Below are 8000 nucleotides of genomic sequence, written 5' to 3' on the forward strand. Positions count from 1 at the left end.
CCCCTCAGCGTCTCACATTGACGCACAAGTTAAACTGACACAGAAACAGACAGGAAGAAGCTCTGCACTCACTCATAATCCAACAATGCTGCACAATGAAATGCATGAAACAATCAGAACCTCTGTGAAATAGCTTTTATTCCTGATTCATTGCTTTTTTCGGCTGTCCCTCTCTTCATTCACTCTCTAGCTCACTCGACTACTACTGCATGCTTTTTCTCTCAACTTTGAACGCCGTGTGTTTTTAAACAGTTAGTGATACTCACTTCGTATTATGCCTTTAAGGTCATTCGAGGTATTGTTATACTATAAAGTCTTGATTAATTTACATTTTCAAATTCTTATTTAAAAAGAATACTAGGAGAATCGCTACTCCTGCTTTTAATTTCGATGATCGAAATTGGAAGCTGATTTCGATTGATTTTTGATTTGGAATCGTAATCGTGACACCCCTACTGTACACATAATATCACAGGTGCTATTCTATTTGAGGGCTGGCTGGTAGAAGGATTTTGTTACTTTTGGAACGAGCCAGGATTGCTGTTTTCCCCCTATTTCCAGTATTTATGCTAAGCTAAGCTAACTACAGGCTTTAGCTTTGAATTGAATGGACATATGAGAGGGGTATCAATCTTCTCAAGATTGCAAGAAAGCAAGCAACGTATTGCTTTAAGACCAGGGATAAATGCATAGAATGTATAAGTGAAGCCAAAACATCTGAAAGTCCCCCTGGTGGCTGGCTGCAGTATAGGTCGTAAACCCCGCCCCCTCCATGTTAGCGGACGGGACAGGGGGGGCCAAAGTACACGTCAAATACGTAAATCTTTTGGTCATTTCAGATAGTTCTTATCACGCTGATGGCTGTTTGAGTGTTCATTTTTCTGATAAGTTTGGTTTTTATTAGTAATTTAATGCTATAAAAACATGATTGACAGCTGCGATTGACTCGCGATTGGTCGGGCAGGTGTATGGGCGGGACTTTTGATGCCGCGGCCCCGCCTTTCGATTTCTACTGCGCAGACTCTGGCTCCAGAATTACAAGAAGGCGGCGCCCCGTATCCGGGATGTTTTGGCTTCACTTTTGTACAGCGGGAGGAAGTGGAGACCATCTTTGCTTACGGTCTATGTTTAAGAGACGTATTATGGTGAAGCTTTCCAATGTAAAATGGCATATAACATGCTGCATGAGCACATCCCAACAACAACAACAACAACAAAAAAAAGAGAAGTAAATCCCAGAAAACGTTTGGAAAGCCACCTACGTCACGACGAGTGCAGCGCTCGTGACATCGCATTCCACCGTCACCGTCACCGTGGCGAACTCCGCCTCAACATTCCATGGAACGTACATTCCAAAAACAGCCGCATCACATTCCAGACTGGGTGTGAGAGGGCCCTCCTGTATCCCATGTTGCACTAGGTGTGGGTGAACAGCTGACTTCGTGTTGCCTCGGAGCGTGACTGCAATGCACTCGAATCTGGATTCCCCCCTTCCCCCCCCCCACCCCCCCCCCCTCTCAGTTATCCCTTGTTGCCTTCCCTGAGAAAGGCAATGGCAGACATTATGCTACAGACTGCCATGTCAACACCTGTACCCAGACGTAGGGTTAGAACTAGAGTCTTACAAAGATGAGAACACATGCAAACACGGTAAGCGAACATGTCTGTCCTGCTAGTTCTGTTTGAGGATGCGCGCAGGGCTCTCTGGGAACACCCTTACCTGTACAGAACCCTGTCTTCTTGAATGCTCATCATCATCATCATCATCATCATCATCATCATCGCCGCCACCCTGACCTGACCTGACCTGTCGGAGTGGGCGGGCGGTGACATTGTATTGGTCTGTCTGTTTTGAAGCATGCATTTGGTATCATTAATGTCACTCTTTATGTGTTGGTAAATCATTTAGGCTACTGTCACTACTGTGTGCTATGATCTCTTCACATCTGCTCTCTTCCTCTCTCTCTCGCTCTCTCTCTCTCACACACACACACACGCACACACACACACACACACACACATCCTGTCCAACCTATTCTATTTCAGCACCTCTTAGCACGGCTCTATCAATGCTTTCTGCGGTATACAAACACACACACACACACACACACACACACACACAAAACCAAACAACAGGCGGATAATCTACAGTGGTGTAAATTTGACTGTCCAGTTCCAGCCATCTCTGTCCATCAGTCCAGCCATGTTACATCATGATGTTGTGAGACAGTTTCACAGAAGTCAAAATACAATGTGAAAAAGAATATATATTTATCAAAATTATAAATTGTACAACTGCACCACTACTGTACAGATTGCCCAAATGTGCATCTTTGATTTACAGGTACTATGTTCCTGTTAACACTTTTTTTTATGTTTCTTTTAATCCTATTGCTTTCTGTAAAGAGAGGAACAACAAAATGGAAGCGCTTGTATATTATTATTATTATTATTATTATTATTTTAGATTTTCTCCATTGGTGCTCTCACTGATGGAAAAAGACAGTTGCACATTCTCCCGAGCATATTTTGAGGGCTGTGTTTTCTGTCCATTGAACAGCCTCTGAAGTGTGCAGAGGTGTGGAGATGCTTCTAGTCTCTTAAGACCAGAGACACCACTCTGTAAATAGAGAACAGGAGATACTAATGTACCTCATTATGATCTAAAGGACTGGACAAAGTGGAGACCCAGGGAGGATGGAGAACTGGAGCACAATGCAGAGCTAGAGACTGCAGAAGTGCAATGCATCCGTGCGTTGTTTAGGCTGCTCTTTTAGATCTGCTACAACTATTTACTGCCATGTTACGATGGGAAGAAATTAACGTTTTACATTATTCATTATACATACTGTTGTAAATATTGTGTGTGGAATGGTCCCCCCTTCTTGCACAATGCAGTGCTGTTCTGCAGACAGAAAATGCAGCCTTAACTGTGCTGAAATGAAAAAAGACCAACAAAAAAAAAAGAAGAAAAAATACATAAAGACTATTGAATATATTAAAGAGTTACCTGCCTGTTATTTAAGCGAATAAATATCTATATATGAGAAAGAACACACCTGTATACTGTAGACTAAATCTGTATGGAAATCTAAGAGAATTTAATGGGAATTAAGTCCAACACCTTTTGTCTGTATGAAAGAAAAAAATACATCAAAGTATTCTACAATAATAACTTTGACAAAGTCTGTGTGGTCCTGTGTTGTTTGTTCACAAGGATGCGAGTCTGTACTTCAATTTTAAACCTCTGAAAAAAAAAGCAGAGGTGTGGACTTGAGACTTGGACACTGTTTTGGTGACTTGCGACTTGACAAAAAAATAAATGACTTGAGACTTGACTGGAGGCATGATGACTCAGATGACTTGCGTGTATTCATAAGTTTGAATGTTAGCTGTTAAATATAAAATAATTTAATGTCACTTTTCTAATAGTCTCGCATTGCCAGACCTTCCTCCACAGCGCTGCGGAGGAGGGTCTGGCTAGTCAACACAACATTCCGGGAGAAAAACGTGCTCTGGTTTATTGGCATTTCTTTAAACCAATCACAGTCGTCTTGGGCAGCGCTAAGTGCCAGACGGAGCCACGGTGACTCTGCAAAATAGCCCCGGGAAGGAACTTGTTTTGGTGGAAAATGTGTACGTTCAAAAGTCAGATTGGACAGTCTAGCTATTTACCCTGCAGAGATCTGAGGAGCAGTTAACCATAGTCCTCAGAAATCATAAAAAAGAGTTTAGAATAACAACACAAAGGAAGCGGAAGGTGACGGACATCCGGCCGAAAATGAGGAACATTCAGCGGTCACCGGAGCAATCCCGGGAGTGGAACGCCGTGGATATAGACTACATTTACATAGACACATTTCTAATCATGATTGGACGACTCAAAAAGCTTCCCGGTATGGGATTGTCATGACTGGCTGTCAGTCAAACTCCTTTCTATGGCAACATGTAACATCAATCATGAATAAATAAATGACCTAATGCAACACACACACAGTCAACAGTATATACACATAGTACAGGAACCATTCACCATTCCCACACTGTTGCTTATCAGATAAACATCAACACACATTTACACACCGATGGCGCAGCATCAGGAGCAGTTTGGGGTTCAGCCTCTTACCCAAGGACACTTCTACATGGGACTGCAGGGCCGGGGATCACACTGCCAACTTTCTGATTGGCAGGCAACCGCTCTACTACCTGAGCCACCGCCGAGACATAAAGCATTTATTATCACCAAAATCCCTCAAAGGAAACTCAAAAATTTATTAAACCCGATATGAACTCCACTTGAAATTGTAATCTCGAACAGAGCCTGAGGAATGTATGATATTGCAAATGAAAGATGATTATTAATAAAAAGAAAAAAATAGACATTTCTTAGAGTGAAAATCACTATAACAGGGCCAATTGTCTTTCTCCATCAGAACTACTTCACAGCAGACATTATGGTCAAACACAGGTGTGATTAACATTAATGAAGGCTGCATTCCATTTAGTTGTGTAGCTGGCTTGAAAAGATAGGACAAGAGGGCCCCACCCACTTGTTACTTGGCTGCCCAGCAACACTGGATGAGATTTTTAAGTTTTCCCTGTTTGGTTTTTGTAAGTGTAGTCTAATTTTTGTTGTCAACATCAATGTATATATAAAAAAATAATACTAAATGCACAAATACTATGATTTCTGTTTAAAAAAGCAGACTATATCATTAAAAAAAATCATGAAATCAGCACACTCATTCAAATGACAAACAAAAAGTGTGTAATCTTTTCATTAGAAGGTAGAAATGGTGATCAAACCTCTATTAGGGTAAATTTTTGTTAAAACTCAACCCTTTTGAACTGAACGGTTCAGGTTGTGCGCTAGTTTAAGTACTAGGTCTGTAATGGCGGCGGAGAAAGATGTGAGCGAAGCCATTCGGTCTGCTGTGGCAAAGCTGCAGAATATCCAGAAGTTAAAGCCTGAGCAACAACAATCTTTGCTGAGTTTTGTTGGTGGCCATGATGTTGTGGCCCTCCTCCCCACGCTAGTGTAATGTACCAGAGTCTGGCAGGACCAGGCTACTGCTCCACCACTCATAAGGCCCATACACACAGCTGTATTTATATATCACATGTAGGATATCTGCAAACCATTATTGCGATAACATTTCAATTAAAGTCATTATTAACTGTCAGAAGGATGAATGATTAATTTTTAGTACTCAGAAAAAGTGCTTCACAATTCAGAATTTAGGTGTCAAGTAAAGAAGTACAAATACTTCCTTACCTTACGTAAGTAGAAATTTTGGGTATCTATACTTTACTGGAGTAATTATTTTTACAGCAGACTTTTTACTTCTACTCCTTACATTTTCACGCAATTATCTGTACTTTCTACTCCTTACATTTCAAAAATAGCCGCGTTACTCCTATTTCAGTTTGACTTGTTTTCATTCCGGCTCGTCATCATTCTAAAAAACACACACAAGAAAAACCTATCCAGATAAATCACTCCATCCGGAGAGAGTGAATGTGATTGTGGTTGGATGAGAAGTATAAACATAGTCATTCCGACACCCTATTGGTTTGTACGCGATACATCGCACCTGCACAGATCCAGTGCTAATACGGCACCGGTGCCTTTACGACCGTTATCTACCGGACCGAATAGCAACGCGGATTTCGGTGCCTTATTTAGGGGCCACTTAAATGCCTGCACTTCTCTCTGATGCTCCGAAAACGGACGTTAGAAGGAACTGAAACATTGCCGCATGGGACGCTAGTTAACACTACAGTTGGCAGCAGTTAACGTTAGCCTTAGTGATGGGACAACCGGACGGTCGTTGGTTGGCCTACCGAGTTAATAGATTCAGTCGCGTGCCCTCGGCGGCGGGGGGGTGATCGCGTTTAACTTTACATATCTATCAAGATAACATTACATGTATTTGTATGTGATATAGGCCTAATACTTTCCCCTTGGTAGTATAGCATATGACTTTCCATGAACACAATTCTAAAATGCACGAGACATAAAGGCTTCTGCTATCGGTTGATAACTCAAACTTGCAGAGAACCTAGACACCCGTTTGATTACATGACTCATGCATTAGGCACGGTTACGGTCTTGTTCAGTAGTCTGGTGTCTCCTGGTGACAGCCTACCTATCACGTAACAAACATTTAACTTAACATAACTCCTAAGATAACATGACGTGCATTTGTATGTGATATCCATCAATAATGGAATCTATTAATTTGTATGTACACAATCATCTAAGATGCACGAGAAATAAAGGCTTCTGCTATCGGTTGATAACTCAAACTTGCCGAGAACCTAGACACCCGTTTGAATATAGAGTCATGCAGTAACCTCGGTTACGGTCCTTACGGTCTCGTTCAGTAGCCTGGTGCGCGGTCTCCTTGTGACAGCCTAGTCTAGCTACCACGTAGCAACATTCACTTCTCTAACATTTAACTTAACATAACTACCAAAATAACATTTGTGTATTTGTATGTGATGTACTGTACTTACCCATCGATAATGTGTGAATTGCCGTGAACACCTAACCTCTAAGATGCACCAGAAACAAGGCTTGGTTAATAACTCAAACTTGCCGAGAACCAAGACACCGCTTGATTACATTAGAGTCGAGCGGGCCGGTAGGTTGCACGGTTACATTAGAGTCGAGGGGCCGGCAGGTTGCACGGTTACATTAGAGTCGAGCGGGCCGGTAGGTTGCACGGTTACATTAGAGTCGAGCGGCCGGCAGGTTGCACGGTTACATTAGAGTCGAGCGGGCCGGTAGGTTGCACGGTTACATTAGAGTCGAGGGGCCGGCAGGTTGCACGGTTACATTAGAGTCGAGCGGGCCGGTAGGTTGCACGGTTACATTAGAGTCGAGAGGGCCGGTAGGTTGCACGGTTACATTAGAGTCGAGAGGGCCGGCAGGTTGCACGGTTACATTAGAGTCGAGCGGCCGGCAGGTTGCACCGTTACATTAGAGTCGAGAGGGCCGGCAGGTTGCACGGTTACATTAGAGTCGAGTTATTAAACCTAAACAGCTCATGTAAGTCGAAACTGCCTGCGAGCTTCTCCTGTACTATACGGTAATTCCTCTACTATGCGACAGTAAGTCACCTGGTTATGACATAATCGTTAGCTTATTTTTACAAAAACGTCTGCTACGGAGCCATAACGTGAGGTACAAGGTAATGGAGCCTTTTATACATTGTCGTGTTTCTTTGGAACTAAACAACGGACAAATAGAGTCTTCAAACATTTCTGATGTAAAGTTATTCGCAGTCAAGTGACGTAAGCGGAATGCTAACAGGAGGTGATGGCCAGTTAGCAACAAAATGGCGCCATAGATGGCTCGAGTTCTGAAGCGAAGCTTACCCCCTTGCGGCCAACCATTGACATATATATAATGCCAACGGCACGAATGAAGTAAAAGAAAAAAACAGGAGTGAGTCGGTTCATTGACGTATGGCACTCGATTCTCCCGGCTCAGTGACACGAGTTGGGTTAATTAACCGGCTCTTCGGTCAGTTCGTCAACACTAGTTAGCCTACCGTTAGCTAGTTAACACTACACTTGGCAGCAGGTAACGTTAGCCTACCGTTAGCTAGCAGCTGGATTAAACACGGTACTTAAAATGCTGACAGCTAAACGGTGTAAAAGTGTGTCTGTATTTCACTGTAGAGGATTGTAACACCAGACTGTAGCTGCCGTTGTCTGAAAAACCAGACTCAGCCTGAAATAAGTTATTACATTTTTAATAAATCATTTAAATTTGACCCTGTGGCCTTAGCAATACACAAGCCGTTCTTTTATGTCGCCTTTTTTATATAAACTTTTTATTGTTAATATTTTTGAACATACAGAACAGATATACAATTGAACAAGGTGCTCCTTTTTTGTGTTGGTGGGACAGTGCACTATAGGCCCCTGTGGGGCGGGCTAAGCTTTTGTCCTTAATGGCATTTTTTCCCCCTTGCATTACTTTTACTTTT

Source organism: Perca flavescens, chromosome 7, assembly GCF_004354835.1.
Source record: "Perca flavescens isolate YP-PL-M2 chromosome 7, PFLA_1.0, whole genome shotgun sequence".
In the NCBI taxonomy this organism is placed as follows: domain Eukaryota; kingdom Metazoa; phylum Chordata; class Actinopteri; order Perciformes; family Percidae; genus Perca; species Perca flavescens.